Source organism: Canis lupus, chromosome 11 (assembly GCF_003254725.2).
Source record: "Canis lupus dingo isolate Sandy chromosome 11, ASM325472v2, whole genome shotgun sequence".
In the NCBI taxonomy this organism is placed as follows: Eukaryota; Metazoa; Chordata; class Mammalia; order Carnivora; family Canidae; genus Canis; species Canis lupus.
In genome coordinates this window covers 43,082,625-43,094,288 of record NC_064253.1, presented here as the reverse complement: position 1 = coordinate 43,094,288, position 11,664 = coordinate 43,082,625, and positions in this window count along the sequence as shown.

Below are 11,664 nucleotides of genomic sequence, written 5' to 3'. Positions count from 1 at the left end.
CAAGCTGACCTTGGCTTTGACCATGATTCTTAAGATACAACACCAAAAACATCATCCAAGAGGGGGAATAAAATGATAAGCTGGATGTTGTTTAAATTAAAAACTTCTGCTTTACAAAAAAAAAATGTCAAAAGAATGGGGACACAAGTCATGGACCGAGGGGAGATATTTGCAAAACACACATCTGATAAAGGAATGTTATCAAAAATAAATCTTAAAATTCAACAATAAGAAAACAAACACTCCAATTTTAAAAAATGGGCAATGACCTTAACAAATTAATTACCACAGAAGACATATAGATGATAAGCATATGAAAAGATGCTCTACATCTTTTCAGGAACACAAAGAAAATGAAAAGACTTTTGCAAAAAGACATATGCACCTCTATGTTTATTGCAGAATTATTTACAATAGTTAATATATGGAAACAACCCAAGTGACCATCCATAGACAAATAAAGAAGACACGGTAAATATACATACAATGGAATATTAGCCACAAAAAGGATGAGATTTTGCCATTTACAACAACATGGATGGACCTAGAGGAATTATGTTAAGTGAAATAAGTCAGAGAGAGAAAAATACCATATGATTTCACTCATATGTGGAATCTAAAAACAAAATGAATAAACACACAAAATGGAACCAGATCTACAAATACAGAGAACAATCTGATGGTTACCAGAGGGAAGGTAGACACAGGGATGGGCAAGATGAGTGAAGGGGAGTGGGAGATACAGGCTTCCAGTTATGAAATGAGTAAGTCACGGGAATAAAAAAAATACAGCATAGAGAATATGGTCAGGGCAGCCCCGGTTGCCCAGCGGTTTTGTGCCGCTTTTGGCCTGGGGTGTGATCCTGGAGACCTAGGATCGAGTCTCACGTCAGGCTCCCTGCATGGAGCCTGCTTCTCCCTCTGCCTGTGTTTCTGCCTCTCTCTCTCTCTCTCTCTCTCTGTCTCTCTCCCTCTGTGTGTGTGTGTGTGTCTGTCATGAATAAATAAATAAAATCTTAAAAAAAAAAGAATGAAGAATATGGTCAATGATATTATAATAGCACTGCATGGTGACACATGGTAGCTGCACTTGTGGTGAGCATACCACAATGTATACAATTGTTGAATTATGTTGTACACCTGAAACTAATGTAATGTTATGTGTCAACTATACAAAAAAAAAGACTGCTTAAAAAAAATAAATTTACTGTAAAAATTTCAATACATTCCAAGCTTCATATATATATTAAAATATTTTCTATAAAATGTAGTATTTCTAAGTTCAGATTCATAAACTAATTTGAAAAATAAAAGCTGATTTACTTCACTTTACTGAGAAGTACATTTTCAGTAAAAATTTAAAAAATGAAACAACAGTGAACGGCACCTATTGGAATAGCCAAAATCCAGAACACTGAGAATGCCAAATGCTGGAGGGGATTTAGAGCAAAAGAGCTCTCCTTTATTGCTGATGGAAATTCAAAATGGTACAACCACTTTAGAAAATAGTTTGGTAGCTTCTTATGAAACTAAACATACTTTTACCACACCATTCAGCAATCAGGTGCTTCCTTGCCAAAACTTGGAAGCACCCAAGAAGCCTTTCAGTAAGTGAATAGAAAAATAAGTTATGTACATCCAGACAATAGAATATTATTCAGCACTAAAAATAAATAAGTTATTAATACACAAAAAAGACATGGATAAATCTTATAAGCATATTGCTAGATGAAAGAAAGCCAATCTAAACAGACTACATATTCTATGATTCCAACTACATGACATTCTGAAAAAGTCAAAACTATGGAGATAGTTAAAATATCAGTGGTTGTCAAGGGTTCATAGAAGGGGGAAGGACAAATGAATTGATGGAATATAAGAGATAATTTTTAGGGTAGTTGAAATGTTCTGTATGATTGACATTGTAAAGGTAGATACATGTTACTAGCCATGTGTCAGAATCCATAGAAGGTACAACATGCTGTGAATCCTAAGGTAAATTATAGATTTTAATCAATAATAATTATCAACATTGGCTTATCAATTGTAAAAATATGCATGTAATAATAAGAGACACTGTATGTTAATGGATGAGAGAGAATATGGAAACTCTGTACTTTTTGCTTGCTTTTTTTTTTTTTGTAAACCTAAAACTTTTTTTTTTTTTTTGAGACAAGGAGGGAAAGAGAGTACAGAAGTACAGAGTAACAGAGAAACAGAAAATCTAGTACAGCTACTGTATTATGAGGTGGAGTGGTATAAAACGCTGCTTAGCAGTAGAAACCAAATGTAATACAGTCATGTAAAAACTCAAAGACTACAAACTTTGAGTTTCTATTAAACTACCAAAAAAGCCACTGATATGTAAAAAGTGATGATACAATAAAAAATATATATATATATTTGGTCTTTGTTCTGTTTTTGACACAGAGCTCTAAATCCTTTGGATTTCCCGAGTGTTACAGGTGACAGGAGTATCTTTTGTTTTAGTAAAGTTATTATTGTTGAGCCTGTGAATACCTTCTGGATGGAGGCCGGTTGCTAGAGGAACCAACCAGGTGATTAGAGGGTTGGAACTTTCATCCTTATACCTGGACCCCTGGAGAAGGGAAAGGGACTAGAGATTAATTCAATCACTAATAGATAATGATTTCATCAATTTTGCCTGTGTAATGAAACTTAGGGTTTGAAGAGCCTCTGGTTGGGTGAATGTATTCACATGCCAGGAGACTGGCATATCTCAGCTTCATGGACACAAAAGGTACTGTGCTTGGGACTCTACTGGACAATGCCCCGTATATCTTTTGCATTTGGTTGTTCCTGAATTATATCTTTGATAATAAAGTGATAATGGTAAGTAAATTGTATTCCTGATTTCTGTGAGCCATTCTAGCCAAGTTATTAAAATTGAGGAGAGGGTTGTGGAATGCCTGAGTTAATAATAGCTGATTGGTCAGAAGTACAGATGACAACCTGAGGCTTGTGAGTGGCATCTGAAGTAGTGGCAGTCTTGTGAGACAGAGCCCCTAACCTATAGTATCTATGAAACTACAACAGGCAGTGTCAAAACTGAATTAAACTTTAGGATACAAAGTTGGGGTCTACACAGTTGAGAAACTGGTTAGCATGGGAGTAAATCCCCACACGTTTAGTGTCACAAGTGTGAATAACAATAGTACAAGCAAACTAAGACACTCAAAATTTTGGAAACAAAGTTTGGGAGAAGATTGATGGTGGGGGAGAGAGGGAGCAAATAGGTGGTTATTGCCTCCAAAGAGGTTTAAAACTAAGTACAGATAGATAGAAGGACTTTTATAAAAACTCTATTAAACTTAAGTCCTCTAGGGATCTCATCTTTGTAAGTAAAATGAGAATACTATATATTTCTTAAAGACAAGTAGGAACATCATTAAGTGCATTTTAAAAAAGACTATAAACTCTAAAACAGAAATTAATAAAAGCAAATTTGATCCCAGTCTATTAGATTGATCTCTTAAGAGAGATACCATCGAGTCCATGTCCTGCTCAGGAGGATAGAGAAAAATGATAATCCAGTTGACAGGTAAAAAAAAAAAAAAAAAATCATGTAACAACTGTTGAGAAAATGCAAACAGTAGACACCAATGAAGTTGAAGCAAATTTGGGAGCTAGTGATACTAATAGGGGTACTTTTTCATATCATCATTTGAGGGTTGATATAAAAAAACCTGGAAAAAGTTACTGAAAAGCAATTCATGTTGAACCAAGGCAACTTGAATCCTTTAGATCAGAACTTAGTGTTTTATATTTCCCAAATTGAGACTTTATGTTTAACTGTATTAACAGGAGGGGGATCACTGTCAGTTTTAAGCTAAAGTAAATAGTCAAATTTATGTCATTTTTATCCACAGTGATGATTCTTTTGTCTATTTGTTCATTGTTAGGTGTCCTTTTTTAGAGATTTTATTTATTTATTCATGAGACACACACAGAGAGAGAGACAGCGGGAGAGAGAGAGAGAAAGGCAGAGACACAGGCAGAGGGAGAAGCAGGCTCCATGCAGGGAACCCGGGACTCCAGGATCACGCCCTGGGCCAAAGGCAGGTGCTAAACCACTGAGCCATCCAGGCATCCTGATTGTTAAGTGTCTTGAACTCAAAATTTTTCTTAGGTAAACTCTCCTTGACAATTTAGGTGGTATTATGGGGAGCTTCCAGATTCATCTGATCTGCAATTTAAACAGATTAGGAAGAGTTTTCCAGTTTCACACTGAGTTTTCCAATTTTACACTGATCTCTTTACATAATTTGTGGGAAAGTATAGTAATCTGAAGACCAAGCATTTCACTAAACATTCAGGCACCCAGAGAATTGGATTCTAGAACAATAAGAGCCCAAAGACCTCTCTAGAAAGGAAAAGAGTGAGGCATCTCAATGAACTTGTTCCCAGATAAGAATCTTTTTTTTTTTTAATTTTTATTTATTTATGATAGTCACACAGAGAGAGCGAGAGAGGCAGAGACACAGGCAGAGGGAGAAACAGGCTCCATGCACCGGGAGCCCGATGTGGGATTCGATCCCGGGTCTCCAGGATCGCGCCCTGGGCCAAAGGCAGGCGCTAAACCGCTGCGCCACCCAGGGATCCCAAGAGTCTTTGAAATCGTAAGAACAAAAATCTCAAACCATAGAGAAACATAGGAAAGCTGATGTATTTAAGGGTATATGATAGAGGATATGACTTATATCAAGTGTTGGAGAATTAAGGCACACTTATATAATTCTTTTAACTACCTAATAAAGACATGATATATTCTCCCTATTTTGTTGAAGAGAAACTAAGGCTTAGAGAGTTAAGGATCCTATCCAAGATGACACAGATGGTAAAAGATAAAGCTAAAATATAAACAATTTACAAAACTGGTTAGTTCATCAATTCATCAGATAATAGCCAAATGAATAAATGTTATATACACAAACATATCTTTTTACTTGTAGAGTGGCAAAAGGTATGCCCATGTTTGCAGCATCTATGATAACAACTGCTGAAAATTATTTCTCTATCAGTCACTTAACAGTCACTCCTACCATTTGAAATGGCATAAACCTCTCTCCTGTAGGTCATTCTGATGGAATATTTTGGAGATCAGAACTCTAGCCAAACAACTAAAGTAAGACTTCCAGATAGGAACGAATCTGTTCTGGTAGTTTGGTTTCACTCTTTGAAAGAAGTTGATAACACACTGGCTGGACAGGAAACCTACATGTTCATAAAATATGAAGGCATGATTTCTTTTTGTTCACCTGCTTTCCAAGGCAATGGAGACATTGCAATTGAACTAAAATATGCTATTAAAGTCAGTATAATGATTCAATTTGTATAGCTTTTGATAATAGATTTTCAAGTCAAATGAAGACATAGTGAGGAAGCAGTACCTAGTCAAATTGTCTCAATTTAAGTTTAATATGACAGTGAACAGATGGAAATCTGAACTATCATTAAAAATGTAGAAAAATATGAAGAACAAAATATATGAATGCAATACATTTGTATATATGCATATATTATACAGGCAGAAAGAATTTAAGACTTTTGTTAGATGTATGATTTTTAAATTAACAATTTCAGTAATGTAGGAAAAATTAGAATTAACTGTGAAGTATCCACAAGACAAAAGAAATCCCATAACAAAACCTATAACTTTAACAGCAAAATCTATTTGAAACAAGTAATAGAATGGCATTAATCTGAACACTTTCCCTGCTTTATTATATATGTAAGACTCAGTAGAGCCTTTATTAGGTCAAAAACAAGTTACTCTTTATGTTGGAGAAAGGGCATGACGCAGTAAGTGTAGACTCCAGAATTTCAAATCTCAGTTCCTCTGCTAATTAGCTATGCAATCTCAGGCAAGTCACTGTTTCCTCATTTACGAATTGAGATCAAATGTAGTCATAATTATTCCTTTCCCTTGTTAGGAAGTTTAAATGAGATAATGCATGTGAAGTACTTTAGAGCCTAAATCCTGGCCCAAGTGAATGCTGAGTGAAAAACTTTTATGCTCATGTCATCATTTAGAGATGAAAAATCGAGGGAGAAGGAACTTGTGTAATGTCACAGCACTGGAAAGAGACAAAGACAAATACTTTATATAAATCATTTTATAATCTCCGAAATGTCATATAAAACCACAAAATTTAACATTATTATTATTATTATTATTATTATTATTATTCCCTTCTGATATTCAAAAATATGCCTAACTTTATTATCCTTTTTGATAAATGAATAGTCAATATTTTAGTTTAATATTAAGCACCTTTTAAACTAAATGTTAAGAATCAAATCTATCCAACTTTCCCTTCCCCCAAAATATTTAGATTTCTCATTTACATAGATACAAAAAAAAAACAGTTCTGATATCTGAAAAGTATAAAAAGATAATGGGACTTCTACAAAATTAATCTCCAAGCTACCATTCAACTCTCTTTTTCTTTAAAATTCAACTTTTAAAATTACAGCCTTATTCCAAATTCCATTAGTTCCTTGATTTGAATCATCCACATCCCCCACTTTAATGAAATCCAGTGCCATAATTGCAGTCATATCCTACTTGACCTTCTCATATAGACCGACCTGAATGATTGTTCCCTACTTCTTGAGAGAACCCTTTCTCTGAACTACTGTTTTATATATCAGACTATTCCTTCTTGGTTTATTGTATGTGTACCTCATTCAACCTTTTCCTTAATTGTCAAGGGTGCTGGGATTTTTTTTTGGCCTCTTCTTGTCCTTGTCTTCTCTATCTATACATTCTTACAAGAGAATTATATCAGAGACCATGGTTTCAACTGCCCTTATTCTGATGAGACCCCCAAATTCCCAGCTCTTTCTCATATGTCTACCTGTACACTAAATATTCTATCTTGAAGTTTTTGCACTTATTAAGCTTAATCTATTCATAATGGACCAGTGATTATCTATGAAATTCTACCTTTTTCTCTTTTCTATTTCACCACATACCTAGTCATTCATGTCAGGAAACTTAGAGTCACATTCATCTCCCACATATATCTAGTTCCTCATTGTAATTAATTTCTAAGTATTATTGATTCTGCTATAAAACTATCACATGAATGTGACTTTACTGTTTCATCTTAACAGAAGCTGTCTGTGTTCAGAATCACACAAATAGTTTGAATTATTATGATATTTTTCTAAATTTCTCACCTTAGTCAGGTCTCCATGTTCATGGTAAAGTCATCTATAAAGAACCTAACCTGACATACCTTTACTAGGAAACATATATTGTATCTCATCAATGATTTCTGTATTAACCACAAACATATTGCCTTATCATATTGAAAAAAAATATATTTGTAGTTAGCAGTGATCAAATAGTTCAACACAAGTTCTGAAGAAAAAGCTGGATTCTATTATCAGCTTTGCCATCTATTCTGTGATCACTGACAACTTGTTTAGCTTCTTAGAATATGTGAAAAGAAGGCACCTGGGTGGCTTAGTGGTTGAGCATCTGCCTTCAGCTCAGGTCGTGATCATGGTATAGAGCCCGGCATTAGGCTCCCCACGGGAAGCCTGCTTCTGCCTCTGCCTATGTCTCTGTGTCTCTGATGAATAAGTAAACAAGATTTTTTTTTTAAAAGAACATGTGAAAAGAGCTCACAAATTATTAATTGTATATAAAGTTGGGGTTAAGTGAAATTTCACCATTTAAGTGAAATGATACAAATGAAGTGAAGATACAGGTAAAAGGAACACACAAAAAGACATTTGATATGATCCATAGATTTGTGAGGAGTAGTTGAATTTATTTTTGGTGTTCCAGTGCCCAAAATAAAAGGAGAACCATAATCAGACTATGCTGTGTGTGATTACAGGAAAAAAAAAAGGAATCTTTTTAATGACTTTACTCCTCAGTCAACTCTACACACTTTGACCATCTGCCATCCCACTTTATTCTAGTCTCTTTATCATTTGTGTAAGAGAATTAAAGAGAATTCCTAAGTATTACTGGATATAAGATCAATATCTGAAAACCAAGTACACTTTTATACCAATATCAAAGAGTTGAGAAGTATAATTTAAAATAATGACATTTACAATAGTAACTGAGATATAAAGTATCTAGCTATAAATCTAACAAAGTATGTGAAAGACCTTAATAAAAATAATAAAACTTTATTGAAGAATGTTAAAGCCTCCACAATCAAAGAAATACACCATACAGAAATACAGTTAGGAAGCCTCTGTGTCGTAAGTATGCTGATTTTTAATCCAAATTAATCTACACATTTAATGCAATTTTAATCCTTTATTTCATAGAATCAAGAAGTTAGTTATGAAATTTGTAGGAAAATAAGATGAATAAGAATAATAAAGGTTATTTTCCAGAAAAATAAGATCAAGGATTTACCCTTCTAGATACCAAAGCGTAATAAAAAGCTATGGGATTAAAAACAAGGTGGTACTGAATCAGATGTAAACAAATTAAGCAAAGATCTCTCTAATAAATGAAAAAAATGTTGTTTATAGATTTTTGCTGCATATAACCAGAGAAAGGATGCACTATTAAGGATATGATGCAGGAAATTATACTGAAAATTTTGTGGAAAATAACATAAGCAAAATATTCATGGATGGGAAAAATCAACATTATAAAGATGTCAATTCTTCCCAAACTGATGTAAATATTTAATGAAACTCCTATCAAAATACCCACCGGGTTTTTGTCAATATAGATGTACTTATTCTGAAATGCACATATTCTGAAATGTGCATAGGCCCTCAAAAAGCTAATAAACCAATCTTTTGAAAGGAACCTGGGTAGCCCAGTTGGTTAACCATCTGACTCTTGATTTTTGGCTCAGGTCATGATCTCAAGGTCGTTAAATCAGCCCCTATCAGGCTCCATGCTCAATGGGGAGTCTGCTTGAGAGTCTCTCTCTCTCTCCCTTTTCTTCTGCTCCTCCCCTTTCATTAGTGCTCTCTCCCTCTCTCTCTCTCTAAAGTAAATAAATAAGTCTTTAAAAAGACCAATCTTTTGAGGGCAAAAAACATAGAGAAAGAGAATAATTTTGAAATATTCACTATACCAAATAAAATATTAAGACTTTTTTTTTCTTTTTTTTTAAGATTTTTATCTATTTATTCATGAGAGACACAGAGACATAGGCAAATTGAGACACAGGCTTCCAGCAGGGACCCTGATGCAGGACTTGATCCTAGGACTCTGGGACCACAATCTGAGCCAAAGGCAGACGCTCAACCACTGACCCATCTAGGTGCTTCATTATTAAGACTTTCTATATAGATACAGTAATCAAGACCATGTGGAATGGACAGGAGAATCAATACATAAATCAATACAACTCAACAGAGAACCCAGAAACAGCCCTATGCATGTATAATCATGTAATTTTTGATAGAGTGTAAAAGTAATTCACTGGAGGAAGGACAGCCTTTTCAAGTGGTGCTGAAGTGACTGGAATCCATATGCATTAAAAAAAAAAAGTAAATGTAAGCCTTGTACCTTCTATACAAATTAACTCAAATTAGATCACTATGTTAAATGGAAAACATAAAACACTAAAACACGGGAGAAATCTTTAGATCCTATGGCTCAATGAAAAACCCTTAGACTTTATACCAAATCATTCACCATAAAAGAAAAAAAAGTAAATCAAAGGATGAAAAGGGTAAAAGACAAGCTACAGACTAAGAGGGAATATTTGGAAAACACATATCTGACAAAAGACTTACATCTAGAGGATATAAAGCACTCTCAAATTTCTTTTTTTTTTCAAATTTCAAATATATATCTGTATGTATAGATAGATAGAAATAAATATAAAATATATATTTCTGTATATTATATAAAAAGGTATGTATTAATTATATATATCATATATCTTATATATTATGGATAAAAGATATAGCTACATTTTGCTTCAACAACAACAACAACAAAAATTGTAAAAAGACAAATTCCAACCAGGATGTGGTGAAACTGAATCTGATACATTGTTGGTGGGAATTTTAAATGGTTCAGTGACTCTGGAAACTATTTTTTTTAATACTAAACATACATTTACCATGGGACCCAGAAATCATAATCCTTGGCATTTATCCTAGAGAAATGAAAACTTATTTCAATATAAAAGCCTCTACATGATTGTTAAAGCAGTTTTATTTGTAATTATCAAAAACTGGAAACAATCAAAATACTCTATTATTGATAACAGTTAAACAAATTGCTACATCCATAGCATGGAATACTTAGGAAAAAATACAAATAAATGCAGCAACTTGGACTTATGGTGAATGGAAAAATAATAATTTAAAGAGTCATATATGATATGATTCCAATTATATTGCATTCCCAATATGACAAAAATACACAGATGAACAAATTAGTGGTTGCCTAGAGTTAAGAATGGTGAGAAGAGAGTAGGTGTGACTATGAATAGGTTTAGTATAAGGGAAATCATTATGTATCTTGATTGGAGCAATTACATGAAGCTACACATGTGATAAAATGATAGTATTTTCACATAAAGTATGTCAATGTTAATTTCCTGCTATTGCTATTGTGCTATAGTTATATAGGATATGACCAGTGGGGGAAACTGAATGAAAGGTACAGAAAAACTGTTTCCCTGTAAAGAGAAATTATCCATGGAACTTCTTATGTATCAAGAGTTATTTCAAAATATTTTCTAATTATATTAAAATATAGAACCCTGTGATTTCAGGGTAGAAAAGACTTCTTTAAAGGCACACAATACACAAACTATAAAGGATAAGACTGAGCAGTTAATCTAAATTAAAATAATTTATGTCAATGAAAAATAATGTTAAAAATGAAAAGCCAATCTATACATTAAGAAGTATTAATAAAACATAATCATACACACACACACACACACACACATAACAAAGAAAGAAAAGAAAGTCAGACAAACCAAAGGGAAACAGATCAAGAAATGCATTAAGGAATTCACAGAATAAGAAAACATAATGGTCAATAAACATACAAAAAGTTCTTCCACCTCATTAGTAACCAAAGAAATGCCAATTAAAAGAGTAGAGAATATTTTCCTTCTTGAATACTTAAAAAATATTTCTAGCATTGAGGCAAGTTTAGTTTTCTTTTCTTCTTCCCAGATATATTAATAATATTTGCTTGAATGCTCAAGGAGTTCTCTTAGAAATCTGATATCCTTGTCAGTCTGTCTCATTTTTAATGTTCCTCTACTGATTTTTAGGAAATATGGTGGCCTCCTTAATGATATAAATTCAAGTAATATTTTTGTAAGGTTTTCTTTTTTAGATAGAATTATTTTTATATTGCTGATACTTTTAGCAAGTTCTCATTTGGAGGGTATGAATTATAAATATTTTGGATCATCTTTGTATATATTCCATAGCTATGATTTTCTATCTAATACTGTGTAATTTTTTTCTCCTTGAATTTTTCATTTTTGTGACTTTTGTTTTAATTGTTCAATTCTTCTTAATCCGGAAAAAATGTGAAAATATGCTTTGGTGTTGGTTTATTTGTGTGAGTGTGCTTGTACTATATTGTGTGTCCTGTCTTTATATGTGTGGAGCAGTTATTTTTAGCTTTTATTTTTCCACAACCAATATAGATTAACAGCAACCGGGATG